The sequence below is a fragment of the Amphibalanus amphitrite genome, unplaced genomic scaffold (assembly GCF_019059575.1).
Source record: "Amphibalanus amphitrite isolate SeventyFive unplaced genomic scaffold, NRLGWU_Aamphi_draft 000008F_arrow, whole genome shotgun sequence".
Classification (NCBI taxonomy): Eukaryota; Metazoa; Arthropoda; class Thecostraca; order Balanomorpha; family Balanidae; genus Amphibalanus; species Amphibalanus amphitrite.
In genome coordinates this window covers 30,117-58,033 of record NW_024881504.1, presented here as the reverse complement: position 1 = coordinate 58,033, position 27,917 = coordinate 30,117, and the positions used below count along the sequence as shown (strand labels likewise).

General features: G+C 47.9%; 1 long non-coding RNA gene across 1 annotated transcript; it reads left to right on the top strand.

The window, feature by feature from the left end:
• The first annotated feature begins 15,123 nt into the window (after positions 1 to 15,123).
• On the top strand, positions 15,124 to 23,755 carry LOC122379608. The gene is made up of 2 exons (XR_006256201.1): positions 15,124 to 15,262; positions 23,678 to 23,755. It is a non-coding gene; the product is annotated as an uncharacterized LOC122379608 (long non-coding RNA).
• The last annotated feature ends 4,162 nt before the right edge of the window (positions 23,756 to 27,917 follow it).

The window sequence follows — 27,917 nt, the reverse complement described above, 5'->3', positions numbered from 1 at the left end:
AGGTCAGTTTCGCGACCTCCCCATTATAAGTCAATGGGGGAAAAATCAACTCCCTATTTTTACCACTAAAACGGGTCGGAATGGCCCCATATACCATACATGACTTCATATACGATCAACCTTCACTACCTTGAGGTCTGCTTTGCTGTTGGGCAGCTGTGAGGTCATGTGACGTCATCAAAGGTCACCAAAGGTTTTTGGCCAATAACTCCGTATAGGAACAAGATACAGACGCGTGGATGGTCTCATTGTGTTCAGCTCGTCAAGACGCATCGAATGATATACATGATGACCTCGAGGTCACGTGACCTGAGGTCAACCTTTGACCTTGACCTTGCGAGGTCAACATATATATCATTCGATGCGGATTGACGAGAGGATCACGATGATGCCCTTAGTTTGTTCCTATCTTGACTAATTCGAAAGTTATTCGAGAAAAACTCTCCATATCTAGCACCGCCATTTTGACTTTTTCGACCCCTGTGACGTCATCTTTGACCTGACCGGAAAATGACCTTAGTAAAATTTGTAGATCTTGACCGTGCGTATCCGATGCCGTTTACCGTTTGTCGCTATCTTGCTTCGTTCTCGAGATCTCAGGGGGGGGGCCGAATCGGCCCCCCGCCAGTTTCTTGTCCCGGGCCCTGTTTCACCGGTGATAGCAGCAAGCTGCTATCACGTTTCGCGAGCTGACGTCATGTCGTGACGCCATACTGTTGTCGTAATGGGTAGTTCCGGCGCACGATTGCCGCGACCTTGGCCGCGGCATTAAGTGACGTATGAGCCTCTAAAAGTAAGAGTTTACGCAGTCATGATAGTATATTTATTTTTAATATATATATTTTTTAATATAATGTATTTAAAATAAGTTGGGTTTAAGGAAAATTTGGACGTTAACTTCGAACATTTAGTTGATGACGTAAAACAATATTGCGGCAATCGTGCGCCAGAATTGCCCCTTACGTCAGCAGTATGACGTCATCACATTACGTCAGCTCGCGCAATTTGATAGTAGCTTGCTGCTATCACCGGTGAAACAGGGCCCCGGCGGAGCCCGCCAGGAATAGGGTTAACGCCCCCCCCCCAGCAACTCGCGGGTTAACCCTCGCCAGCACAGGGAGGTGATGCAACCCCCCTAAGGTTTTTCGCGAAATACTCGCGTAAAAAGCGGCCGATCGCGACGAAACTTTCAGTACCCTCGCATTAATCAATTTTACACGTTCCCTGAAAATTTCATGACCCTGACCCCAATGACCTTTGACTTGTGACCTCTTTTTCGTGACCATGTTTGGTCGAAATCGCGATTCGGCGTATGTCGGCTCACATTAGCCGCGCGTTTGCAAGCTTTTCGTGGTTTCAAACGTTCAAACATGTGATTTGATGTTGCTCCCATACATTAGGGTGGGTGTTAAGGTCACCTGAAGGTCAGGTCAGGTCATTGACCTTTGGTGACCTCGGTTAACCTCGGTTCACTTTTTCGAGTTTTACACGTTTCTAGGCTAGTTTTTGGAGCTGAATTCGAAATTCGCAACCATTTGAACATTTAAGAAGTAGTTTTGGTGCCTTCGTAACATGTTACGAAGCTGCCAGAGGCGGTTGACACGTATTACAAATGCCCGTCACAACCCCTACCGGTTGACCTGATCTGACCTGACCCGACCTGGTCTAAATGCTTAAAAACATCATCTCTGATCAAAACTAATACGATATTCGTGATCAGCACCCCGGAACACCACATAGCAGCCACACTTTACGACTTTCTAACAGGTCCCGATTTTCCCGGTTTTCGGGTCATTGACCTGACCTGGAAGGTCACCCGATGACCTAGGACCTTAAAATTGGGTATCATCGGCTTCGTCTCGTGACGGGCAACACGCTCGTTTTTTTCCGCGAAGCTCTAGCTCGATCAGGGGCCAAACGCGAGGGGGGGGGGTCGTACCAACCCTTGTGCCGTCGAAGGACGCAAAATGGCCTGTGCCGGCGAGGGTTAACCCTCGCCCGCACATGCCGTTTTCCCATCCTAGAACGCACATGGGGGAGGGGTGCTTGCCACCCCCGCGCCATTTTGTTCCTGTTGGAGAGAGAGCTTCGCGGTAAAGACCAAAAATATTTTATGGGAAGAGACTTCTAATGATACCCAGTTTTACCTTCTCAGGTCAGTCATTGACCTTCCAGGTCAGGTCAAACTAAAAAATGTTGCTGTTTTGGGTCACCGTTGGATATCAAGTGCGCTGCTCATCATACACCGATCACGATGCCGAATTGTGGTGCCTAGCCAGCTAGAACCTCTTTGTAACACTACCCGACCAGGTTTTTGCTGCTGAGGTCATTTCAGGTCAAGTTAGGTCAAGGTCAATGATATGTGTTTGTATGTCTATTGTCTGTGTGTGTCTGTGTGTATACTGATGTGTGCACCGATTGATTATGTGTACATATTACATGAGATCATGAAATGCATGGGTGTAACTTTGTATACTTTTGAGGTCCCATGTGGGACCCCAATGCGAGCATTTGGGACCCCAGTTGTCATTTTGGGACCCCAATAGTGGAGGCCCCCGAGACGCACCAGGTACTTTACAAACGGAGGTCCGATGTTCATATAGAAGGTTCTCTAGAAGGTTCTCTATAAATAGGAGGCCCCTTGGACAAATCGGAGGCCCCTGGACAAATAGGAGGCCCCCTGAACAAGTAGGAGGTCATCCGGAAAACAGGAGGCCCCCAGGAGAAATAGGAGGCTCTCTGGACAAGCAGGAGGCCTCCTGGACAAATACGAGGCCCTAGACAAATAAGAGGCCCCTTGTAAACGCCGGAAGCGTTTATTGTCTCCATTTGGTTTTGGTTTATATTCTCCTGTCCTTTCCTGTCCCATTGTGAGCCCATCGGCCCGTCTTGTTGAGCGAGCTGTAGGAAACGGAGAGCCAGTAGAGGGCTCTGCTGTCTGGTTGCAGCCAGAGGTAGGGGGCAGCACGGAGCACGGGTTGAGACGCTGATTGGTACTTTGGTACTTGCAGGGCACTAAAGAGTTGGTACTTGTGTAACGTCAATGTGGAGGGGAACAAGGAACAAGGCAGTGTATGATGGGAATGTGGAATTGCGTCGTGTCGAATGGTTAGCCAAATACTCATGTTAAAATGCGTTAAATTTGTGATTCGCGTGATATCTCATGTGATGCATAGGAGCCTTTTGCATTCAGAGAAAGACCTATTATAATGGACACGGTACTTAGTGTGGTACTGGAAATAGTGCTGGTACTCATACGCCAACACGTCAGATTTGGTAACCGCCCATTTCATGCCGCATTTTTGGTTCTTGGAAAGCGTTTGAAGTATAAGATGGCGATAGCGTTCAGGCGTGAAGAATATGTCTGCAGGTGGATAATGTTGGTGAGTGTTATCGTCTCTAGCAATAAAGAGACGCTTAATTGTTATCAATATTAGTATTCATTGCGCTGCATTGTTACAAACTGGATCTGAGAAATGCGCCGATTTGTGTCCATTTTTGCGTATGTGTTTAATCGCGAATATTCTGCAGGATTGCAGTGCAGCACTGAATAAGTTTGTCTGTTATAAGGCCAGAAACATTCTCTCAGTGTTCAGGCCATTTAAGGCTATTTGATTGCAGTGGGAGAGCGACACTCGTACGACCTTGACCTTGGCCGCGCCATATTCGTCTTGAGTTCTGTGTTTGGCCTCCCATTGTCCTGTTTGTCTTTCGTTTCTGTTTTATTAATTTTGATGTATCCTTTCAGAAACCTTGCTTACTTGCTTACTTTGGCCTACTTGGATGCTTGTGAAGCTGGTGTCACAATACAGAGGCCAACTATCAAGTTGCACGAGTTTTGCACCACCAGACTGCAGAGTTTTGGAGACGCCTGGAGGCGACAGTTTCAACATCACCTTCATCTTCAGTTGAGTTCGGAGCAGCACGCCCAGCCAAGCTGACCCGCAGCAAGTTCGTCTCGCACACTGAGGTCAGGTCACTGTGCTGCCATATGGTTTCTTGGGGTCAGCCAGTGGACTATTGTGGTGTGTGATGGCTTTATGCAGTGGTCAGCAGGTTTGAGGCCCTGTTTTGATTGGATAATAGCAGTTTGGTCAGACTGAACAACTTGTAATATGTCTGTGAATTTGGTTGACAAAGCTGTTGGTGATTTGTTTTGTAGTCAAGGGAAGCAGTAGTTTAACCTGGAATAGGCAGGTTGAATTTGATTGCGTATTGATGTTTTTGGATTAGGCTGCAAACTGTGCACGCTTGGTTTGAAGGTTGCGCAGCACTGAGCTGATTGGTTGCGTTGAGGATTTTTGGTTTATGTGGCTAAGGTTTGTGGTTTTTTAAGGTTCCTTCATATTCCTTGCCTGAGATTTGGAATTGCATATCCTATTTTTCTGTACATTACCATGGCCCTACCACTGCTAGCAGCTATTCAAGGTCTTCGAATCTCAGAACTGAAGGTTGAGCTTGAGAATCGTAACCTAGACAGCAGGGGAAACAAAGCTGCTTTGGTTGATCGTCTTTTTGTTGCTATGGAGAAGGAAGGTGTACAGCCAGAACAGGTTATGCAACTGAAGAAGGGTCTATCTGTGGAGACGAGGACCAAAGAGGATGGAGCTGAACCACAAGATGAGACCAAGTCACAAGAAAATGCAGCCAAGCTTCAAGATGTGACCAGAGCACAAGAAGATGTAACCACAGCACAGAATGTGATTACAAAACCTGAACATGCAACAGAGACACCAGAAGAGCTGGCCAGACAAGCTGATGGTGTGACCTTACCACTGCCAGACGTCCGTCCAGAAGACAGTGCCTCACAGCAAGGATCCAGGACATCTCGTCGTTCAAACCGGTCCAGCACTGTAAGATCAGTTCGGAGTGCTGCCAAAGAGGAACACATGAAGTCAGCCGCAAGAAAGGCAGGAATCTTAGCCAAGATGGAAGTCCTAAAGGAGCAAGCTACCCAGGAAGCTAAACTACAAGAGCTTATCAAAGAAATGGAGTTCAACAAGCAGCAAGGCTTGTTGATGGCGCAGTTGGCAGAGGAGGAAGCTCAGCAGCAGGTTTACGAGCAGTGTGGAAGGAGTGAGGTTGGGTCACTTCACAGTTCCCAGGGTCTGCCAACCCGAACCTCACCTCAGGTATTGAATCCACAGGCCTCCGTCTTCCAGCCTCAGGGAAACCACGCAGAAGCGAGCCAGAAAGGCCAAGTGTTGGAGGAAAGGTACAAGGAGTCTGAAGCGCACTGGCAGATGGCTCATCTACCCCCAGCGGAAATCATTAAGTTTCAGGGCGATTCAAGCGAGTATTTTTCCTTCATCCGCTCATTTGACAGCCGAATTGGAAAGAAGGCTATATCTGATGAGGAAAAGCTGTTCTACCTCCAGCAGTTTACTGAAGGTCGGCCGAGGGAGTTGGTCCGTGGTTGTCTTCACATGCCGCCCAGCAAGGCCTATCAAGAGGCGAGAAGACTGTTGCAAAAGAAGTATGGAAACGAGGACAAAATCAGTGCAGCCCACGTAGAAAAGCTTTTGTCGTGGCCAAACATAAAACAAGACAACCTGGAAAGCCTTGAGAACTTCTCTGTCGCGCTAATGGTATGTGAGAGCGTGATGTCAGACATGCCCGCCGGCATGCGGGAAACGGACCACCCGCGAACTCTTCGCAAGCTGGTTGAGAAGCTGCCCTTCTCGATGCACGACCGTTGGAGAAGACTGGCCGACTCAGTCATGGAAAACCAGCATCGGCGAGTGACGTTCTCAGACCTGGTGGCGTTTGTTGATAAGGAGACCAGGGTGGCAACAAACTCACTCTTCGGACGACAAGAGATGAACACATCGAAGACGCTTCCAAAGGAAACCAAGATGACTCCTAAGGATACTCAGCGTCAGAAGCCGAAGTACGGACTAGCGACTGCTGTACAAGTTCCCGCTGGCTGCGCTTTCTGCAAGGAAGGACACTCTTTGAAAGACTGTGAAGCACTCAAGCAGAAGGACCTAAATTCCCGAAGAGACTTCATCAAAGAAAATAGGCTATGCTTCGGATTAGGGTGTGTCATCAGTAACAGAACTAAATGCCGTAAAGAATTTCCTTGGCACTGAGACCTGCAAACACACGGCATAGCAACCGTTTTTGCAAAAAATTAAAATTCGTGCGGCGTTCAAAGTTTTGGCGCCCGGCGTTGCAGTCTCCAATGCTGAGCGTCACCCAGCACTGCGAGTAACACCAAGTATTGCAGCAGGTAATAATGCAAAATAACTACCGCTGAAAATGATGCTTTTGAGCGCTTCTAAGGCTGATTGTTGCAAAAAGCATGTCATTAGAGTGTCCAATTACTGTTTTTATTGTGCTCAATGAATTAAATCGAGCATTGCTACTGAAACTAAAGAAAAAAACTGCCCGATTTTGAGAAGCGGGCGGGGTGGAACTGGAGGCGGAGACGGGAAGTGACTCAGATTCGTCTTCTGAAAACACCGACTCCGTGACATCCTCTGGGCGGTGCTTCTTCTTCTTCTTCTTCAGCATGTCATCTCGTGTGACCCGGCCCATCTCCACCAGGAAGTCCCGGATGAGTCCAGCCTCGGTGGAAAGGATCTCCCTCAGCGTCGGCAAAGGGCCCCACGGGCGGGTCCGTGGCCCCTGGTAGGCGGGGTAGTCGACCAACAGGTGTTTGGCCGAGTCCGGTTCGTCGCAACGGACTTCCTCGTCAGACTCGGCCGGACCAAGTCGGAATCGGGTGTCTCCGGTGAGTGGGGAGCAGCTCACGCGGAGCTGTGCCACTGTGATCGACGCTCGGCGGTCCAGTTCTCTCTCCGTGGCCCAGAGCGCCACATCGTCCGCATTCGCAGATGTGTACCTCCAGTTCCCGAGCCGCAGTTATAGCCGGTCATACGAGCCTGCAGGGTTAGCGTCCGATGGCTGCGTTGGTCCTTCAGGAAGACAGCCTCCTGCTGAGTGACTCAGTGGGCGATGAGACTTGTGCACCTGCTCTGAGAGTTGCATTTGCATTTGGCGATATCCAGGAGTTGTTGAATTATGCAGTGGCGGCGCTTTGTTCCTTCCTGTGTCTCTGGTGTTTTGTTCAGAAGTCTGTAGGGCTGTCTGTGGGGCTTATAGCAGTCCCTTTTGATCACTTTCGTCGTGTGTTTTACATAGATCGCGAACAGGGATTCCTTCATTAGTTCAGAGTTGCCTTGTCCTTTTTTCGCCACGGCCCTAAATGCACTATTTGTTGGATTTCTTCTTTGAGCACTCAGCCACCTGACATAACTGAAGGCCTCTGCTTTAGTCAGCAGTCGCTGTTGGGACAAAAGTGCCGGCTGTCCTATCACGAAATGTTTTGTACGCGGCCGTGTCACTTTCGGCAAGGCCCTATGCTATCCGGATCATAATTCACGAGGCGAAAAAAACGTAGCTGATTAGGAAATGCCCATACGACAATTATAGCACGACACAGGGAACCAGCAAAGCGCCGCCACTGCATAATTCAACAACTCCTGGATATCGCCAAATGCAAATGCAACTCTCATAGCAGGTGCAAAAGTCTCATCGCCCACAGTCACTCAGGAGGAGGCTGTCTTCCTGAAGGACCAGCGCAGCCATCGGACGCTAACCCTGCAGGCTCGTATGACCGGCTATAACTGCGGCTCGGGAACTGGAGGTACACATCTGCGAATGCGGACGATGTGGCGCTCTGGGCCACGGAGAGAGAACTGGACCGCCGAGCGTCGATCACAGTGGCACAGCTCCGCGTGAGCTGCTCCCCACTCACCGGAGACACCCGATTCCGACTTGGTCCGGCCGAGTCTGACGAGTAAGTCCGTTGCGACGAACCGGACTCGGCCAAACACCTGTTGGTCGACTACCCCGCCTACCAGGGGCCACGGACCCGCCCGTGGGGCCCTTTGCCGACGCTGAGGGAGATCCTTTCCACCGAGGCTGGACTCATCCGGGACTTCCTGGTGGAGACGGGCCAGGTCACACGAGATGACATGCTGAAGAAGAAGAAGAAGAAGAAGCACCGCCCAGAGGATGCCACGGAGTCGGTGTTTTCAGAAGACGAATCTGAGTCACTTCCCGTCTCCGCCTCCAGTTCCACCCCGCCCGCTTCTCAAAATCGGGCAGCTTCTTCTTTAGTTTCAGAAGCCATGCTCGATTTAATTCATTGAGCACAATAAAAAGAATAATTGGACACTCTAAGGACATGCTTTTTTTGCAACAATCAGCCTTAGAAGCGCTCAAAAGCATCATTTTCAGCGGTAGTTATTTTGCATTATTATCTCTTACAATACTTGGTGTTATTCGCAGTGCTGGGTGACGCTCAGCATTGGAGACTGCAACGCCGGGCGCCAAAACTTTGAACGGCTGGCGCCGCACGAATTTTAATTTTGGTGGACTCGGATATGGATGAAAATTCATTATTGATCAATGTGCCAAGGAAAAACCTTACGGCGTTTGATTCTGCGAGAATCACCCCCTCGATGACACACCCTACTTCGGATGCCTGAAGAAAGGACATGTCGCGAAGAAATGTCAGCAAAGAAGTACCTGTACGGTCTGTGGTGGAAGACACGTCACGTTGCTGCACGAGGAAAGAAGCCAGAAAGATCCTCAGCACCGACAGACTCCCGAAAAACCTCAGGAAGCCCCATCTGTGAAGACGTGCCGAGTACAGCACTCAAAATGGAACACAGGCTTGGCAGTCGTACCTGTAATAGTCAAGTCAGGAAAGAAGCCAGTAACTACACATGCTCTTCTAGACAGTGGCAGCACTGCGTGCTTCTGCCAGGAAGCTCTGCTGCAGAAGCTGGGACTCGAGAACAAGAGCAAGAAGAAACTGTCCCTGACAACAGTTTGCAAGGATCAAGTCGAGATTGAGAGTCAGATCATCACTGGGCTCGAAGTAGGTGACATCGATGGACAGCATACCCTCCAGCTGCCAGCAGTCTACAGCCTAGAGAAGGTACCGGTCGATGTGAACGACATACCAAGACAAGAAGATGTCAGCCGTTGGTCGTACCTGAGTGGTGTGAATCTGTCGAGCTTGGATGCACCAGTCGAATTGATGATAGGCAACAACGTCCCATTGGCGATGGAGCCGTGGGAGGTGATCCATAGCCAGGGAGGAGGGCCTTTTGCCACCAGGACACTCTTGGGATGGGCTATCAACGGTCCTGTTCGACATGAAGGAAGAGGTCTGGTGAAGGCAAACCGAATCAAAGTAGAAAACGTTGAAGACATCGAGGACATGATGATCCAGATGTACAACGCAGAGTTTACTGAGAAACTCTCAGACAGCTCGAAAGGACCTTCGATTGAAGACAAGATGTGGCAGAAGAAGGTAGAGGAAACCATCACGTTCACGGAAGGACACTACGAGATAGGTCTTCCTCTGCGAGACAAGGACACTCAGATGCCAAACAACAGGAACATGGCGCTGCGGCGACTCTCTTCCATCCAGAAGAAGATGGAGAAGCAGCCGAAGTTCAGAGAGGACTACAGTACTTTCATGAACAACGTGCTAGAAGAGGGCTACGCCGAGGAGGTGCCCGAGGAGAGCCGAGGAAGAGCGGATGGGCTGGTATGGTACATGCCCCACCATGGAGTCTACCACCCTCACAAACCTGACAAGATTAGGGTTGTGTTTGATTGTGCGGCTAAGTCTGACGGTGTGTCGTTGAACGACAAGCTTTTGCAAGGCCCAGATCTGGCAAACTCCTTAGTTGGAGTCCTACTACGCTTCCGCGAAGAACCAGTAGCCTTCATGGCAGATGTGAAGTCCATGTTCTACCAAGTAAAGGTCCCAGAGTCTGAAAGAGATCTGTTGAGGTTTCTATGGTGGCCTGGGGGCGAGATCAACGAGGAACCAAAGGAGTTCCGCATGACCGTCCACATATTTGGAGCTGTTTCATCCCCAAGCTGCTCCAACTTCGCGCTAAGACGGACTGTCGAAGACAACCAGGATGACTTCAGTGAAAAGGCACTGGAGACTGTCAAGAAGGCGTTCTACGTGGACGACTGTCTCCAGTCGGTGTCTTCAATCGAGACGGCGCAGTCGCTGGCGTCAGAGGTACAGGCTCTGTGCGCCAAAGGAGGTTTTCATTTGCACAAGTATGTGTCCAACAGGGAAGGAGTTCTCGACAAGATACCGAAAGAAGATCGAGACGAAGGTTCTTCTAAGAAAGGATTTTACTTGGAAGAAGCGACAAGCGTCAAGAAGGCACTGGGTATCAAATGGAACCTGGAGCAGGATACCTTCAGCTTCTGTGTCAGGGCAAGAGAGATGAAAGTGACCAGAAGAGAGATTCTTTCTGTCATCAGTGGAGTGTTTGACCCTTTGGGCTTTGTGGGGCCGTTCATTCTTACTGGTAAGAAGATCCTGCAGGAGCTGTGCGCCATGAAACTTGGTTGGGATGAAGACGTCCCGGAAAGTCAAGCTCTGATCTGGACCAAGTGGCTAAAGGACCTGCCGAAGCTGGAAACGTTGGAAGTGGCAAGGTGTCTGAAGCCAGCGAGGTTAGGATCGATCGTCTCAAGACAGCTACATCACTTCAGCGACGCGAGCACGGTGGGTTATGGTGTAGTGTCATACCTGCGTCAGACGGATGACAAAGGGCAGGTACACTGTATGATCCTCATGGCGAAGTCGAGGGTCGCGCCGCTCAAGAAGATGACCGTACCTCGAATGGAGCTGGCTGCCGCAACAGTTGCAGTGCGACTACATGCGATGATCACAAAGGAACTTGAGATCCCTATAGACGATGCTACCTTTTGGACGGATAGTTCGACAGTGTTACGGTACATCAACAACGAAGGGACAAGATACAAGACGTATGTCACGAACCGGTTGGCGGTTATCAGGGACGAATCTGCACCAGCGCAATGGAGATTCGTTAAGTCGGAAGATAACCCAGCGGACGACGCCTCGAGAGGGCTTATGGCGGATGATCTTCTAGAGAACAACAGGTGGTTCCATGGTCCAGCTTTCCTGGGGAAAGAAGAGTCTGAGTGGCCTCGTCCGCCTGAAGGATTTGAAGACACACAAGAAGCTACAAGAGATGCTGATGTGATTCAGCCTGCTGTGGTTGGCTCGGTCTGCTTTGCTGAGGACGTACAGCCTAATCCGACAGATCGGCTTCTGTGCCACTATTCAGACTGGTTCAGACTCACAAAGGCAGTGGCATGGTTGCTGCGCTTCAAGAAGTACCTGATGGCGAAGAGAATGACGGCAGGAGCAGTAAGGAAAAGACCGGTCACTCCATCCCAGGCTCGGGATAGGGAAAGGTCTGCTTGTCGGTTGTCAGTGGCCGAACTTGAAGAAGCGGAAAAAGCCATTCTCCGGCGAGTGCAGGAGACTGCGTTTGCATCGGAATTACAAGCGCTGAAGCCTCAGTGTTCTGATGGAGACACCAGGCAAGATCCAGTGGACCGTGTGGTGAAGAGGAGAAGTCCTCTGCGGCAGTTGGATCCCATGCTAGAGGACGGACTATTGAGAGTCGGTGGCCGTTTAGCCATGGCCCCACTGGATTCCAAAGCAAGAAATCCAGTCATACTGCCCGCACGCCACCCTGTCTCAGAGTTGATTGTACGGCATGTTCACCAACAGGTGGGCCATCAAGGAAGAGAACATACATTGGCGGCGCTACGTGAAACTTACTGGCTGATTCACGGCAACTCGGAAGTGCGCCGGGTCCTGAGGAAATGCAAGCATTGCATAAGACGGCAAGCACGACCAGAAGAACAGAAGATGGCAGATCTGCCCCCAGAGAGGGTAACTCCAGATCAGCCGGTTTTCAGCAGTGTCGGTGTTGATCTGTTCGGTCCGTTTGTGACGAAGAGGGGCAGAGCCTCGGTCAAACGGTACGGGGTAATTTTTACTTGCCTAGCCACTCGAGCCATCCATATTGAGTTGGCGGACTCAATGTCAACGGACTCTTTTATTAATGCGTTACGACGATTCACAGCGAGACGAGGGCCAGTCCGGATGATCAGGTGTGACAACGGGACAAATTTTGTCGGAGCCGAAAAGGAACTTCGCAAGGAACTTGAGCACCTAGAACAAGATCGCGTTCACAAGAAATTGCTTGAAAGCAAGATTGACTGGATTTTTAACCCCCCAGGAGCCTCCCATTTCGGTGGGGTTTGGGAGAGGCACATTCGGAGCATCAGGAAGATACTCAATTCCCTCCTGACCAGCCACACCCTTGACGACGACGGCCTCACCACTCTCCTGTGTGAGATCGAGAGTATCTTGAACAGTAGACCACTGACGACGGTGTCAGCAGACCCGAGAGATTGTGAGCCGCTTACACCGAACCACTTGCTGCTTTTTCGCGGAGGTCATGTCACGCCTGGAGTCTTCTCCGAATTTGACCTGCATGGTAAGAGATGGCGCAAAATGCAGTATCTCGCGGACTGTTTCTGGACGAGGTGGAGGCGGGAGTACTTGCCGCTCCTCCAAAGGAAGCAGAAGTGGAACAGTGTCCGAAAAAACCTGGAACCAGGAGATGTGGTCCTGATGATGGACGAGACACTCCCGAGAGGCCAGTGGCCACTTGGAAAAGTTGCTGAAGTAACGAAGGGCCAGAAAGGTCTCGTGAGGCAAGTAGTGGTGAGAAGAGGAACTTCAACGTTCCGTCGACCAGTGTCGAAGCTGGTGAAGCTCGTGAGCGGCGAGGACTGAGCACTACATGGCTGAGGAAGACGAAGTTCATTTTTATTTAAGAGTGCAGTGTTGAATCGGAGATGATTCAAGGAGGAGGGTGTAAACGCCGGAAGCGTTTATTGTCTCCATTTGGTTTTGGTTTATATTCTCCTGTCCTTTCCTGTCCCATTGTGAGCCCATCGGCCCGTCTTGTTGAGCGAGCTGTAGGAAACGGAGAGCCAGTAGAGGGCTCTGCTGTCTGGTTGCAGCCAGAGGTAGGGGGCAGCACGGAGCACGGGTTGAGACGCTGATTGGTACTTTGGTACTTGCAGGGCACTTAACCCTATTAGTGGCAGGCTCCTGGCTACCCCCTATTAGTGGCAGGGGGGGGGGGCTGTTTACGACCCCCCCTTGATATCTCGAGATCTAACCGGCCGATTTTCAAAATTCAAACGGCATTCGATTTCGCTCAACGTGATCTACATTTCTAAAAAATAAAAATTAAAAAATGTCAGTAGGGGGGGGGTAGAGGGGGGTAAAAACGGGCAAATTGCAGATACATTTTAGACTGTTTATCACGGCCAGGTTTCTGAACCAATCTTAACGCAACTTTTGCCGATCGATAGAGAATGAACCAGGAATTCACATGGATCCTAAAAATATGCATTTTCAAAAATCATAGGCGGATACAGATCATTGAGATTGGGGGTACACAAAAAGTATAGTAAATAAGGTTTTTGTTGGTACTGTTTCTAAAAAGGGTGGTAATGGTCTTGTTATGTTATAATTTTCTTATGAGCGAACGACTAAAATTGTATTGGTAATGCATAGGCGGTGTCAGGGCACCTATGTTGGGAGGTAAAACATAACCCCCCTTTTTGGACGCCTGGATCCGCCTATTATAGCAAAAACGTGTCAAAAGAGGATGCACAATAACTGTATATGTTATCACATGATACCTTTTATTCACTGTTCGTAAAACTGGTGCAGCATCGTGATCTTCGCCCAAATGACTCGCTTCACGAATAGGACCCCCCAATTCCCAGTGCTCTGGAGCCGCCCCTGGTAAAGTTATGAACTTGAAATTTTCAGGGAATGTGCCCAATTTAGTTTTAGGAAAAGTCAGAAAATTTCAGCATCGTAGCTTCAGCGGTTTCGGAGATATTCCCGAAAAACCTGAGGGGTGGATAAAAACAACCCCCCCCCCCCCTGCCACTAATAGGGTTAAGAGTTGGTACTTGTGTAACGTCAATGTGGAGGGGAACAAGGAACAAGGCAGTGTATGATGGGAATGTGGAATTGCGTCGTGTCGAATGGTTAGCCAAATACTCATGTTAAAATGCGTTAACCCTCGCCGGCAGAGGGGGGGGGGCGGGTGCCGCCCCCCCCCCCATAGTGTTTTTTCGCGATAGCTCCGAACACGCTGGCGATAGAGAGCTGAAACTTGGCATACCTGACCTTTGATCCAAGCCGGATCTTTTGACACCAACCGCATTTTTAGGTCAGGTCAGGTCACTGACCTATGACGTCATAAGTGAACCTCTGCACGGTCTTCAGATGTCGCAACTTCGCAACGCCCTCACTGCCAGAGGAGATGTCACAGGGAAATGAAACTTGCAGGATCTAGTATCCATTATGAGTCCCACAACTTGTATATCTCGGATTTTTCCTAAAGGTCATATGAGGTCAGGTCATTTTCGTGACCTCACCATTATAAGTCAATGGGGAAAAATTCAAACTGCTATTCTGGCGCCGGGAACGATCTCCAACTATCTCAAGCACACCGAATCGTGATTTGATGCACTCCTTGCAAGGTTAGATGCGCCACTTTTGCAATGTTGACCTTGCGTGACGTCATTTATGACGTCATCAAGGTCAAATTAGTTTTTCGTCAATAACTCTTGATCAAATTGAGCTAGCGAGTCGGGAAAGGCACCAATGGACTCAGGAAGGCCTGCCGAATCGAATGATATGCGACATGACCTCTTTCGACCAACTTCGTGACCTGGGGGTGCTGACCTGACCTTGACCTGAGGTCAACACCCCAAGTTGACCTGACCCGGACAAAAAGTATATCATTCGACGCGCCTGAGCGAGGCGAACACGATGCTGCCAAAATCGGCGCTCTGCGGCCGTTTTTTGCGAAGTTATTCACCAAAAACTGAACCGTACCCTGAGGCACTTGACCTGACCTCAGAGGTCACCGGATGACCTAGGACCTTAAAATCGGGTACCAATCTCTGCGTCTCGTAACGGCGCACACGCTCGTTTTTTCCGCGACGCGCTAGCTCCACCAGGGGCGAAACGGCGAGGGGGGGGGGTCGTACCCGCCCCCCCCCTCGGCCGGCGCGTATGTAGAAAACCAATAGGTCCGGCGAGGGTTAAATTTGTGATTCGCGTGATATCTCATGTGATGCATAGGAGCCTTTTGCATTCAGAGAAAGACCTATTATAATGGACACGGTACTTAGTGCGGTACAGGAAATAGTGCTGGTACTCATACGCCAACACGTCAGATTTGGTAACCGCCCATTTCATGCCGCATTTTTGGTTCTTGGAAAGCGTTTGAAGTATAAGAAGGCGATAGCGTTCAGGCGTGAAGAATATGTCTGCAGGTGGATAATGTTGGTGAGTGTTATCGTCTCTAGCAATAAAGAGACGCTTAATTGTTATCAATATTAGTATTCATTGCGCTGCATTGTTGCAAACTGGATCTGAGAAATTGTAGCGAGGGGATTTAGAGAAAAGAAGAAAGAAGGAGTAAAAAAGCTTCATCTTCTTTGCGGTTCATCAAATACTGCGGTCCGGGTCCACTGTTATTCGGCTGTTGTAGCAGAGAGAAAGAACAATTTGCTTCTGTAATGACTCGATGGTTGAGCTGGTGATGGGGAACTTGAGAGTCGTTGAAGAGATCCTGAGATAGCTATAGGGAGGGATCCAGATAGTGATGAGATCCTGATAGATGAGATCCACCTGACAGAGATGTATGGATCCAGATAGAGATGTAGATCCACCTGAATGAGATGTAGAGATCCAGATCCGTCTTGCATACAAATACATCTGATGGAAGATGCTTTTTGATTTAGAGGCTTGATGATTCTGTTCATTGTATAGACCATGATGCACGAGATGCTTCTTCACTGCTCGGATGGGATAGAGGGATCCGATCAGCTGGGTTTGCGGCACAGTTGGGCAGGTGAAGGACAGGGCATTCGAAACCCGATGACCACTGCCAAACATATGGGTGGTAATTAAATTGATTAATTGAATGTGATCATTCGTCCAGTCACCCATTCCTATATATCACTGGCCTCCCCATTAAGAAAATTGCCCACTTAATTCGTATTAGCGTTGCGATAGTTTAGTTGCCCTCGAGGGTTGCTAGCTCGACTGCCGTAACCGAATTCTACGCAATTCCTATCGGCCTTATTCTAAGATTCATCCTTCACCATTCTCACACCCTTGTTCGCGTTACATTCACCTTTCATGTATTCACCCAAATTTAATTCGTAGCCCTCGAAATTCCCTCCGATAGTGTTAGGCGTCGGATCAACAACGATCTCCCCGGCGAGATAAATGTCTCTTTCCGAAATCCATATGCATGCTCCGCTAACCGGCGACAAAGATACTTATCGCAGGGCCGTCCAGAATAAATGCACAAATATCCACCCTACTAATTTATGGAATTCACTACAAGTCCGATAGACTTATGGTACACACATACACGATTTATATCCGACTTATCTCTCCACCGGGAGAGATTACCTATGCCCTCTTCCGGTCCGCGTGTAACACCTCCGTTCACGACCCAGTAGAGGTCTGCACCGGCCGGCTGCAGCCGCGGCTGGCTGCAGCCCCACGGCTGTGGGCCGGGGCGGCTGCAAGTATCTCCAAGAACACGGCTACGGCTGTGGCCACGGCTGTGAGATTTCAAGCTCAATCTTAAGTACTCAAATATCAAATTTTAAATCCTTAATCTTACATTCTGATAACCAGTCTAGCCTGTAAAAATCATGCAAAGGATGCCCAGCAACATTGAAAGTGGTGAAGCCTTTGAACACCTGAAATGGTTTTACCATTTGCTATAGGGGAGTTTGCACTCTGGTACAGAATACTAATTATAGGTACCAATTGTTCCTTCATCATCAAGAGCTTGACAGTTTCAGAAAATGCAACATGTTGCATTGTCACATCCCTCTCAAATCAATCTCACCTGGTCATTAGGAGAGCACCTTACAGCTATTGAAGACGAGCGTTCAATAATTCTTTCAGGTAATAGAAAAAGAAATCACGCCTAGGAAAAGGCAGGTAAAGGCTTAAGAAAATATTATCTAAAATAACTCTTAGATGTAGTTCTGGATTTTCGGCAAGTCCAATTATATAATATAAAACTGGCGCTTTATGTTCTAACTGGTGTGTGAGTGACCGCTAACAGAAAATGCTGATCAACAAAGCCAATGGCATTAGATTATAAGTGAGCATGAACCTTACTTACGGTTAATTCACATGATGGTGAAAACCCTGAACACGTAATTCACATGCCGGTGAAAACCCTGAACACAATATTTCTTACGCGAGCTGTTGACTTTACTAATAAAATGACGTCTTCTTCTAAAAATGAAAAAAATTTGATACCCAATCTTTGTTTGAGAGCAATTTTTTATTGTTTAGCATCATTATTTATTAATTATAATTTTTATGGCTGTTTGTAGTGAAACAAAACAATTTATCGTCACTTCTTTGCTATTGACGTCATTAAAAACTCAAGTAAAACTTTTGAATGAAAGAGGCAATTGTGGCTCGCACGTCCTTGGGGATTTGAGCGAAGATCATTATTTGGAAAAATCAAAATAGATGAATGTTTTTCTTTCTTGGATGCTCCAGGCCCATGTCACTCCACTTTTGATGACATCATAAGGGGGCCTCAGGACACTTACTGGCGCGGTGCGCCACAATCGCTCCCAAGTTACTTGCCAACAGCTGCCATTTTTGAAAATATTATTTTGAAATAAAGTTTCAAGTAATGAAAATATTGTAATAAAGTTGTAACTTAAATCTATACCATATCTAAAAACTTACTGAAAAATGATTTATCCATAGTAAAAATATAAGCTCGATGCGTTTTTTCGGTGCTTTCCTGCTGCTGCAGAGGGCTTATAAATCGTCTATATCTTCAAAACCGGCCATTTCTTAGCATATTGCTGCTTTTTTTTTGTCGCTGGAAAATTAGTTGGGCTTTCCATTGACATCAACGGCTGAGCGATATGTGTAGAGTGCCATCAATAATCTTCAAATGAAGTTAGTCATTTTTACGTTGCAAAGGAATGGAGTACCCCTTGCGAGCATCAGGGGTGACGTCACTCAGGATCTGTCTCTGATTGGTCGGCGGGGGAGTGACTGTACCTTCTATAGATGGCCTTGGGATGCTCACTAGTGTTTTGATATGCCTTGCATGTCAAATTAGTTTGAGACTTGCTCAGAAGGCTGCTTCAAGCCTGGCATATCATTCCCCAGAAAATATGCAAGGTAAGAAAGAAGCAAGAGTTTTGACCGACCCCCACCAAACACGATTTGGCAGCACTGTAATGACGCCTGCTGGGCGTGAAGTTTTCCCTTCACCATAGGGTTTACAAACAAACTGGTCAAAGTTTGAGCCAGGATATACTAGTCTAAAAATGCAAAAAACGAACAAATTTTGGCATCAATAGATTCAGCATTTCATCGTGTGCCTCAAACCGTCCATCATTTGGCCTCAAAGGAGGTAAAAATTGTTCAAAATCGAAGTTGAAAAGATGCTTTCTGAGCAAATAATCTGGTAGCAATCACGTGACCTGCTATAAGCAGCTTATCGATAATTTACAAACATAATTATTAATATGCTGCTTTAAACAACATTAATCATACATTTTGAGTTTTCAGTACTTTAAATAAGGTCAAAACATCGCAAAACACAAAAGTTAATACAATAGTCACGTGGGTGTCAGGAAATGTCACAGGTGCGTCAAATTTGTGACTGGGGCTTTACTTTCAAACATCGGATCTACCTGTTTCTTATAGGTATCTTGGTTTTGACTAGACAATCACTGTTTGAGAGTCCATCAAATTCAGTTTCATTTTCCATACCTAGCATTGATAATGAAAAGCATCAGGGTCTGTTGTTCTGTCCCACAACCATGCTTCTGGATTTGGCATTAGATGTCTACACTGCTAGTGCTTCTATTCTGGTTCGTTGTTTATGTTTTCTGTTGATGTAGGTACCTACCTACCCATCTTTCTTAACCCCTTGCAAGGGCTTGTGTAGGCATGCGTTGCGCATCAGGCTTCAGGCCTTCGGCCTAAAGCCAGATACACAACCACTTAACCTATGATGCTTCATGAGCTTGAGAATCTATAGCCCATTGCAATGTGCTTTTGGCTATATGTTTCAACTAAAAACAACTTATTATATACTATTTGGCTGCATTTCATTGAAAGTATCCACGGCCGGCTGACGGCTGGCTGCCCACAGTTTGCCATGGCTGTGGGCGGCTGTGGCTGTGGAGCCACGGCTGCGGGGCGGCTAGGCTGTGGAAAATTGCAGCCGTGCAGAACTCTACGACCCAGGGACCACCGTTCATATCCTGGAACTCTCCTCAGGAACTTTCCTTAAACCCTGGGATTTACTTTCAAGGCCTTACGTGTCCTGGAGTACATCGTTACCTCCCCTGAGGCTGTCCAGTACCGATTAAGGTACCCTTACAAAATAAGTATGAGGACTTATTCGGGACACCACAGCTTGCCTTATCCGCCCTTTGGGTGACTCACCCCTGACCTTCGGCTTCTTACCTTTGGCATATCTCCAACTTACTCTCCGACTGCACTGTACCAGTCTACTCCTTCCCTCTGCCATAGAAACCTCTCACTGCCTCGTTACCCAGTATTACCTAAGCGGGAAATCTAACAGTAGCCGGTACCACTGGCGGAAAACGTGCATATGCCCTGCGTACGTGACGGTGTGTCCCTCTTATTATTCCGGTCTGGACGTGTGTTTAGAGAAGTGCATCTGTGTCTCATACAGTCATGCTGGTAAACATTACGCCATAGGAGACGGGCAAACAAGCCGTCTGCGCCTCACAATGCCCTGTGCCAATATTGGTGGAGTAATTATTGGCGCTAACTCGTAAGAACGCGAATAACAGAAACGCATTATTTATCCAACCTAATCGTAATCTCAAGTCCTAATTGCTGCTGCACGCATGAACCTAATCACTACTCGTATACACTCCTAGCAGACTTTGAACCGCTCTTGATTTAATCAGATGATCTAGAACCAATTAGTACGCACCGATCTGTCGTCTGGTTGTGATCCACCGTATCATAGTGAATTACTGAATGCTCAACGGAAATGACTCCTTGAAACTCGTTCGATAGCTTCTGATGGGCTACTAGTTACCTATACAAATTATCTTTATAGAGTGCCAGAATATTGTCATAGGGGTCCCTAGCCTTTCATAGAAAATATAATTTAAATCATCCTATTAGCAGTAAACAATGCACATCAAACGAAGTGCAGTTCTAAATATCAAATAGCATGTCATATTTAAAATTATGCATTAACTGTTTACGTTCTTATCCCGTTGCAACTTTCCACAACTAACCATGCTCCTATACAATGACCTTCACCTACCGCACGCGCCCCAATTACGGCTAACCCACTGCCCAACTATGGCCGCTGCTCCACTCCCGACGCTGCTCTCATGTGCCATCTAGCGGCGCACGGTCCCGCGTCGCGAACGACGATTACCACGGCTGCCGGCCGGCGCCGCGTCGACAGTCGACAGTTGTCAAGGCCGCGCCGCGATGGGCGCGTCATCACTCGCGGTGCAGTACTGGTGTGTGCAGTCTCTTCGGGCCGGGTAGATTCAACGAATGTGTCAGTGAGTGTGAATCTGGTAAAATATCGCTGCAATATCTCCCTGTTCGACATCTCATCAGCTTCATTCCACGTAAGTTTTTTTCTAGCTCCGTATCCCCTTCGATCTTTCCCAAAAGATATGATTTTTCTAGTATTTATTCTACAAAAGCACAACGATCGGTACCTATATTAGTCGCATATTAGTTCTAACCACAAACAATTCTACATCTACCTATTACTCGACATTTCGCAACTACAATGACGCAAAGTACAAGGACCATCTAAAGTCGCAAAGTGTCAGACCGTCGACCTCAAACCACTACTCTCAACTCTGCACCTAAGTAACAGAAGAAATTCCGCCGTAAGCTCAAGCATTCATATCTGTTGAAAACCATAACTCATAGCCATATTCATAGATCGATTGCATGAATCAGTCGCCACCTTAAAACATTACATTCCCTGTCAACCGTATTTACCTGTTCACTAATTTATTTTGACTTCGCAATTAATTCCTACAGCAATATTACCAATGATTTCGCAAAGCAACTTTTAGTGAGTACAGCACGGATCTACACCCTTAATTTCACAAACGAATTCCAACCTCAAATATTAAGCGCACCTGACTACCGCCGATAATAAATCGAACGAACCAGCTTGGCCAAACACAAAGACATATTCGTTATTCAATGCTGACACGCATCATGTCATCAATCTCAACGTTCGTGACAATGAGCTGCTTATTCAAATTTTAGCATCTCGCTCCCGGCCTAATCGTGAATTCCGACGGACAATAACGGTTTGCTGGCGACTCTGACATGACCTTCCCAATTCAGATCCTAATATGCTACTAGGGTGTCTGGACCAATAAGTTCAAAGTAATTTAAGTTTTCCAATTCCAATTGAGAGTGCATTCTATGGCAACCGAAAATGTTTGGCAGTCGTCACGGCACGGCAGGCTGGGAAGAGGGGGGGGGGTCAAGGATTGGGATTGAGCAGACTTTTCAGCAGCACTCACATTCTGGAGTTCCTCTGCGCTCGAACTGAAGAGACTTCTCGCGGGTGACCCCGGACTGACGGCGGCTCCCAGATGGCGTCTCCGGCTCCGGCTGCAGACTGTGACTCTCGGCTGCTCGACTGTGTCCCTTCTGGTTGGGTGGTGCACCCTTTTATAGCTTGGGGGGAGGGGGTGACTGCCACGCCCTTGCTCCGTCATCTTCCTCTGCCTTCCTCTTGTGGGTGGGCCCGTAAGATGGCGCCCTCTGTCCTGTTTAGTCACCTTGCTCCTCTGTGTCTGCAATTTTTGGCCGTCGAATCGTCTTCGTGTTGAGTGCTTTATACTTTAGTAATCGCTGGCATAAAACAATCCCCGAAAGGTTTGTGATTTTCGAGTTTTAATTTTGATTCTTCAATTTCATTTTATTCAAACTTTTGTTTCCTTCCGTTTCGTCTGCCGCCAACGCCCCTTGTGACGTCACTCTTGCTCCGCCCACTGTCGTCATCTTGGTTGGGAAGGTCGGTAGAACAGCGCCTTCTGTCCGCGGTGGGGACGTCCTGAACTACGTTTGTTTCGGACAACAGCGCTTTCTGTCCGCGGTGGAGACGTCCTGAACTACGTCTGTTTCGGAGGCTGTTTGCTAAGTTTAGCAGATTCCGTTGCAGTGAGACGCACTGTTGTGCTACCATGGCTACGTGAGACCCAATGTGCTACGTGCCTTAAGCCTGCGCGTGGTCTCACAGTGTGCCGACGTTTGCTTGTAGCTTCAGCTGCTTTGTAATGACTACCAATGACTCATCCTGATGTGACTGTCTTCAGAGGTGCTTGTCTTAATTGGAGTTTAATGGCGGCCCATTCTGTGCGGACAGTGAGAAATGATTGGGGAGGGTGGACCTGGGGACGGGTGGGAGGAGGAAGGGAATAATGACAAGGGAGGGAAGCGTGCGGCAGCGCTCTGCTCAGCTGCGCGTCACCGGGCCGACCGTGCCGAAAAGATACTACGTTAGATGGTCAAGATGTAGCGTGCTACAAAATGCGCCGATTTGTGTCCATTTTTGCGTATGTGTTTAATCGCGAATATTCTGCAGGATTGCAGTGCAGCACTGAATAAGTTTGTCTGTTATAAGGCCAGAAACATTCGCTCAGTGTTCAGGCCATTTAACCCGCGCACCGACGGGGGTCTGCGCCAACTTCGCACCGACGGGGGGGGCGGATGACCGCCCCCCCCCTGAGATCTCGAGAACGAAGCAAGATAGCGACAAGCGGTAAACGGCATCGGATACGCACGGCCAAGATCTACAATTTTTACAAAGGTCATTTTCAGGTCAGGTCAAAGATGACGTCACAGGGGTCGAAAAAGTCAAATTGGCGGCGCTAGATATGGAGAGAGTTTTTCTCGAATAACTTTCGAATTAGTCAAGATAGGAACAAACTAAGGGCATCATCGTGATCCTCTCGTCAATCCGCATCGAATGATATATATATATATATATATATATATATATATATATATATATATATATATATATATATATATATATATATATATGTTGACCTCGAAAGGTCAAGGTCAAAGGTTGACCTCAGGTCACGTGACCTCGAGGTCATCATGTATATCATTCGATGCGTCTTGACGAGCTGAACACAATGAGACCATCCACGCGTCTGTATCTTGTTCCTGTACGGAGTTATTGGCCAAAAACCTTTGGTGACCTTTGATGACGTCACATGACCTTACAGCTGCCCAACAGCAAAACAGACCTCAAGGTAGTGAAGGTTGATCGTATATGAAGTCATATATGGTATATGGGGCCATTCCGACCCGTTTTAGTGGTAAAAACAGGGAGTTGATTTTTCCCCCATTGACTTATAATGGGGAGGTCGCGAAATTGACCTGACCTTAGGTCACCGATATCAAAATTCCGAGATATACAAATTGTAGCTACCAATGACCTAATAATATCCTGCGACTTTCAAAGGCCTCATCCCCCCCCCGTCGGTGCGAGGGTTAAGGCTATTTGATTGCAGTGGGAGAGCGACACTCGTACGACCTTGACCTTGGCCGCGCCATATTCGTCTTGAGTTCTGTGTTTGGCCCCCCATTGCCCTGTTTGTCTTTCGTTTCTGCTTTATTAATTTTGATGTATCCTTTCAGAAACCTTGCTTACTTGCTTACTTTGGCCTACTTGGATGCTTGTGAAGCTGGAGTCACAATACAGAGGCCAACTATCAAGTTGCACGAGTTTTGCACCACCAGACTGCAGAGTTTTGGAGACGCCTGGAGGCGACACCCCTAGACAAATAGGAGGCCCCATGGACAAATAGGAGGCCCTCTGTACAAATAAGAAGCCCCTTGGACAAATCGGAGGCCCCTGGACAAGTAGGAGGCCCTCTGTACAAATAGGAGGCCCCCTGGAAAAATAGGAGGCCCTCTGGAAAAATAGGAGGCCCCCTGGAGAAATAGGAGGCCCTAGACCTAGACAAACATGAGGCCACTTTCACAAAAGGAGGCCCCCTGGACAATTAGGAGCCCTAGGACAAATAGGAGGCCCCCTGGACAATTAGGAGGCCCTGGACAAATAAGAGGCCCCTGGATAAATAGGAGGCCCCCTGAACGAGAAGGAGGCCCCCTGGATAAAGAGGAGGCCCCCTAAAATAGGAATAAGAGCCCTCTGGATAAATAGGAGGCCGCTTGGAAAATAAGAGGCTACATTAACTAATAAGAGGCCCCCTGGACAAATAGGAGGCCCCCTGAACAAGTAGGAGGCCCGCTGGATATATAGGAGGCCTCTTGGGCAAAAGGAGGCCCCTAGAAAAATAGCAGGTTCCTTGGAAAAATAGGAGGCCCCCTGGACAAATAGGAGGCCCCCTGTACAAATAGGGGCATCTTGAACAAATAGGAGGCCCCATGGACAAGTATATAGGAGCAAGAGGCCCTCTGTACGAATAGGAGGCCCCTGGACAAATAAAAGGCTCCCTTAATAAAAAGGAGGCCCTTAAAAAAGGAGGCCCCTGGACAAGTAGGAGACCCCAGCACAAAAATGAGACCCCTGGTCGAATAGAAGACCCCTGGATAAATCGGAGGCCCCTGGACAAATAGGAGGCCCCTGAACACGTAGGAGGCCCCCTGGATAAAGAGGAAGCCCCCTGGAAAATAGAAGCCCCCTGGATAAATAGGGTACTCCTGGACAAACAGGAGGCCTCCTGGACAAATAGGAGGCCCCCTAGACGAAAAGGATGCCCCTTGGACAAATATGAGGCGCCATTAACCAATAGGAGGACCCCTAGACAAATAGGAGGCCCTCTGTAACAATAGGGACTGGCAGCTCTCTGCTCTGTACGTGCAAATAGAAGACCGGCGCTCGACCTGTAGAAGCTTAGCTGTATGTACAAAAAGGAGGCTCTCTGTGCAAGCAGTCGAAGTAGGAGGCTCTCTGTACTGTGCCTAGAAATAAGAGGCCCCCTGGGCAACTTAGATGCTACACAAATCGGAGGTCACGTATAAAAAAGCGGGACTCTATTGGAATATCTGTTTGAATAAATTATTTACCTGATACTCAAATTATTTAATCCTCGCCCGCACAAAGGGGGGGGGGGCAGTGATTGCCACCCCCACCCCCCAGGTAGTTTTTCTGCTCTGCACTCAACATTTTGATTGCTAGAAGCCGGATGTTTTGTATAGCTGCTTCTCTAATTCCTTTCTTAGTGTCCACTGAAAATTTCAAGTTTCTGTGGTTTTTGGTTTCGGAGATGTGACCTTATTCTTCAGGTGATGTCATAACCCAAATGACAAATACCCAATATCTTGCGTTGGCTATGGGTCTTGTGAGCTTTTGACACCTTGATTTCGGCCTTTTTTGACAGTCTTACTTCCCACCTATCATGGAACATGTTGTTCGATGATGTAGAGATGCCAGGGTCAGGGTCAAGGTCAACCTAGGTCATCTATTTATTGGATTCGTCTCTTCCCAAAGAATCTGTTGCTCTTGACCGCGAAGCTTAACCCTATTCCTGGCGGGGGGGGGCCTCATGAGCCCCCCCCCTGAGGTTTTTTGGTTATATCTCCCAAACGCGTTGAGCTAGGAAGCTCAAATTTTCTGACTTTTCCTAAAAGGCTTCTACGCAACATGTCTGAAAATTTTGAGTTGATCTGACCTCAGGTCAGGTCACCAGAGGCGGTTTGGTGACGCTACCTCAGAAAAGTTTGCAATCACGCCAGAGCTAGAGTTTTTGACCGATCAATTTCTTCTCTTCAGGGTTTAGTTAGGGTACCAGTATGTGCAATTTGTATATCTCGGAATTTTGATATCGGTGACCTAAGGTCAGGTCAATTTCGCGACCTCCCCATTATAAGTCAATGGGGGAAAAATCAACTCCCTGTTTTTACCACTAAAACGCGTCGGAATGGCCCCATATACCATACATGACTTCATATACGATCAACCTTCGCTACCTTGAGGTCTGTTTTGCTGTTGGGCAGCTGTGAGGTCATGTGACGTCATCAAAGGTCACCAAAGGTTTTTGGCCAATAACTCCGTACAGGAACAAGATACAGACGCGTGGATGGTCTCATTGTGTTCAGCTCGTCAAGACGCATCGAATGATATACATGATGACCTCGAGGTCACGTGACCTGAGGTCAACCTTTGACCTTGACCTTTCGAGGTCAACATATATATCATTCGATGCGGATTGACGAGAGGATCACGATGATGCCCTTAGTTTGTACCTATCTTGACTAATTCGAAAGTTATTCGAGAAAAACTCTCTCCATATCTAGTGCCGCCATTTTGACTTTTTCGACCCCTGTGACGTCATCTTTGACCTGACCTGAAAATGACCTTAGTAAAAATTGTAGATCTTGGCCGTGCGTATCCGATGCCGTTTACCGCTTGTCGCTATCTTGCTTCGTTCTCGAGATCTCAGGGGGGGGCCGAATCGGCCCCCCCCGCCAGTTTCTTGTCCCGGCGGAGCCCGCCAGGAATAGGGTTAAGTAAGAAAAATTGTGGTGATGTCGAATAAAATACCTACACAAGCAGCGGGCTAACCCATCATATACCGACGACGCTGCCGTAGCCCGTATTAGTGCCAAGCCAGCTAGAACAGCTCTTTGTCACACTATCCGACTAATTTGCTGGCTGTGGTCATTTCACGTCAAGTTAGGTCAAGGTCAATGATATGTGTTTGTATGTCTGTGCATGTCTGTGTATGTACTGATGTGTGCACAGGTTGGTTTGTGTGTCCCTGCCTATTACATGAGATCATGAACTGAGAAGCTTTTACTAAACATGCCATGCGGTCAAAGAACTTCACGAAAAGTAAATTCAGCTTGCCTAAAACGCAACAATTTTAGATGACCTAGGTTGACCTTGACCCTGACCCTGACATCTGTACCTACATCGCAGAACAACATGTTCAATGATAGGTGGGAGGTAAGACTGGCAAAAAAAAACGAAATCGGAGTGTCAAAAGCTCACAAGGCCCATAGCCAACGCAAGACATTGGGTATTCGTCATTTAGGGCATGACATGACCTGAAGAACAAGGTCATATCTCCAAACCCAAAAGCCGAAGAAACTTAAAATTTCCAATGGACGCTGAGAAAAGATAGAAAAACAGCTATACAAAAAAATCAGGTTTCTAGCTTTTAAAATTTTCAGTGTAGAGCAGAAAAAACTAACATGGGGGGTGGCAACCCTCACCCCAGGTGCGGGCGAGGGCTATTAACCCTCACACTTTCTGGGGTCGGTTAGATTCCTTGCGCAATGCTGTGCAGTTAAATTCTTTTTTTATAATAGAGGCATTTTGTTTTATTGTCGAAAGTGAAAAAGCCAGAAATTTTCATCGATTTCGGACGCCGCGGGGGAAATTTACATACAATGTCACCCTGCTGGCCTGGAACCACCAGTAGGGTCAGGTGACCTATCATTTCTTTAACCCGCGCACCGACGGGGGGGGCGGATATCCGCCCCCCCCTGAGGTTTTTCGCGAATAGCGGAAAAACCGCGGCGCGTAGCGCCGCGAAATTTAGTATGACTATATCCTCATCAATTTTACACATGGTGTGCAAGTTTGAACCTCCTACCTTCTAAGGTCAGGTCACCAGGTCACTTTGAATGACCCAACCTCAAGTCACTTTTTTGCAACTTTGTCACCGTGCCAGAGCTACAGTAGATGTCGGAGGCCTTTGAAAGTCGCAGGATATTATTAGGTCATTAGTGGCTACAATTTGTATATCTCGGAATTTCGATATCGGTGACCTAAGGTCAGGTCAATTTCGCGACCTCCCCATTATAAGTCAATGGGGGAAAAATCAACTCCCTGTTTTTACCACTAAAACGGGTCGGAATGGCCCCATATACCAAACATGACTTCATATACGATCAACCTTCACTA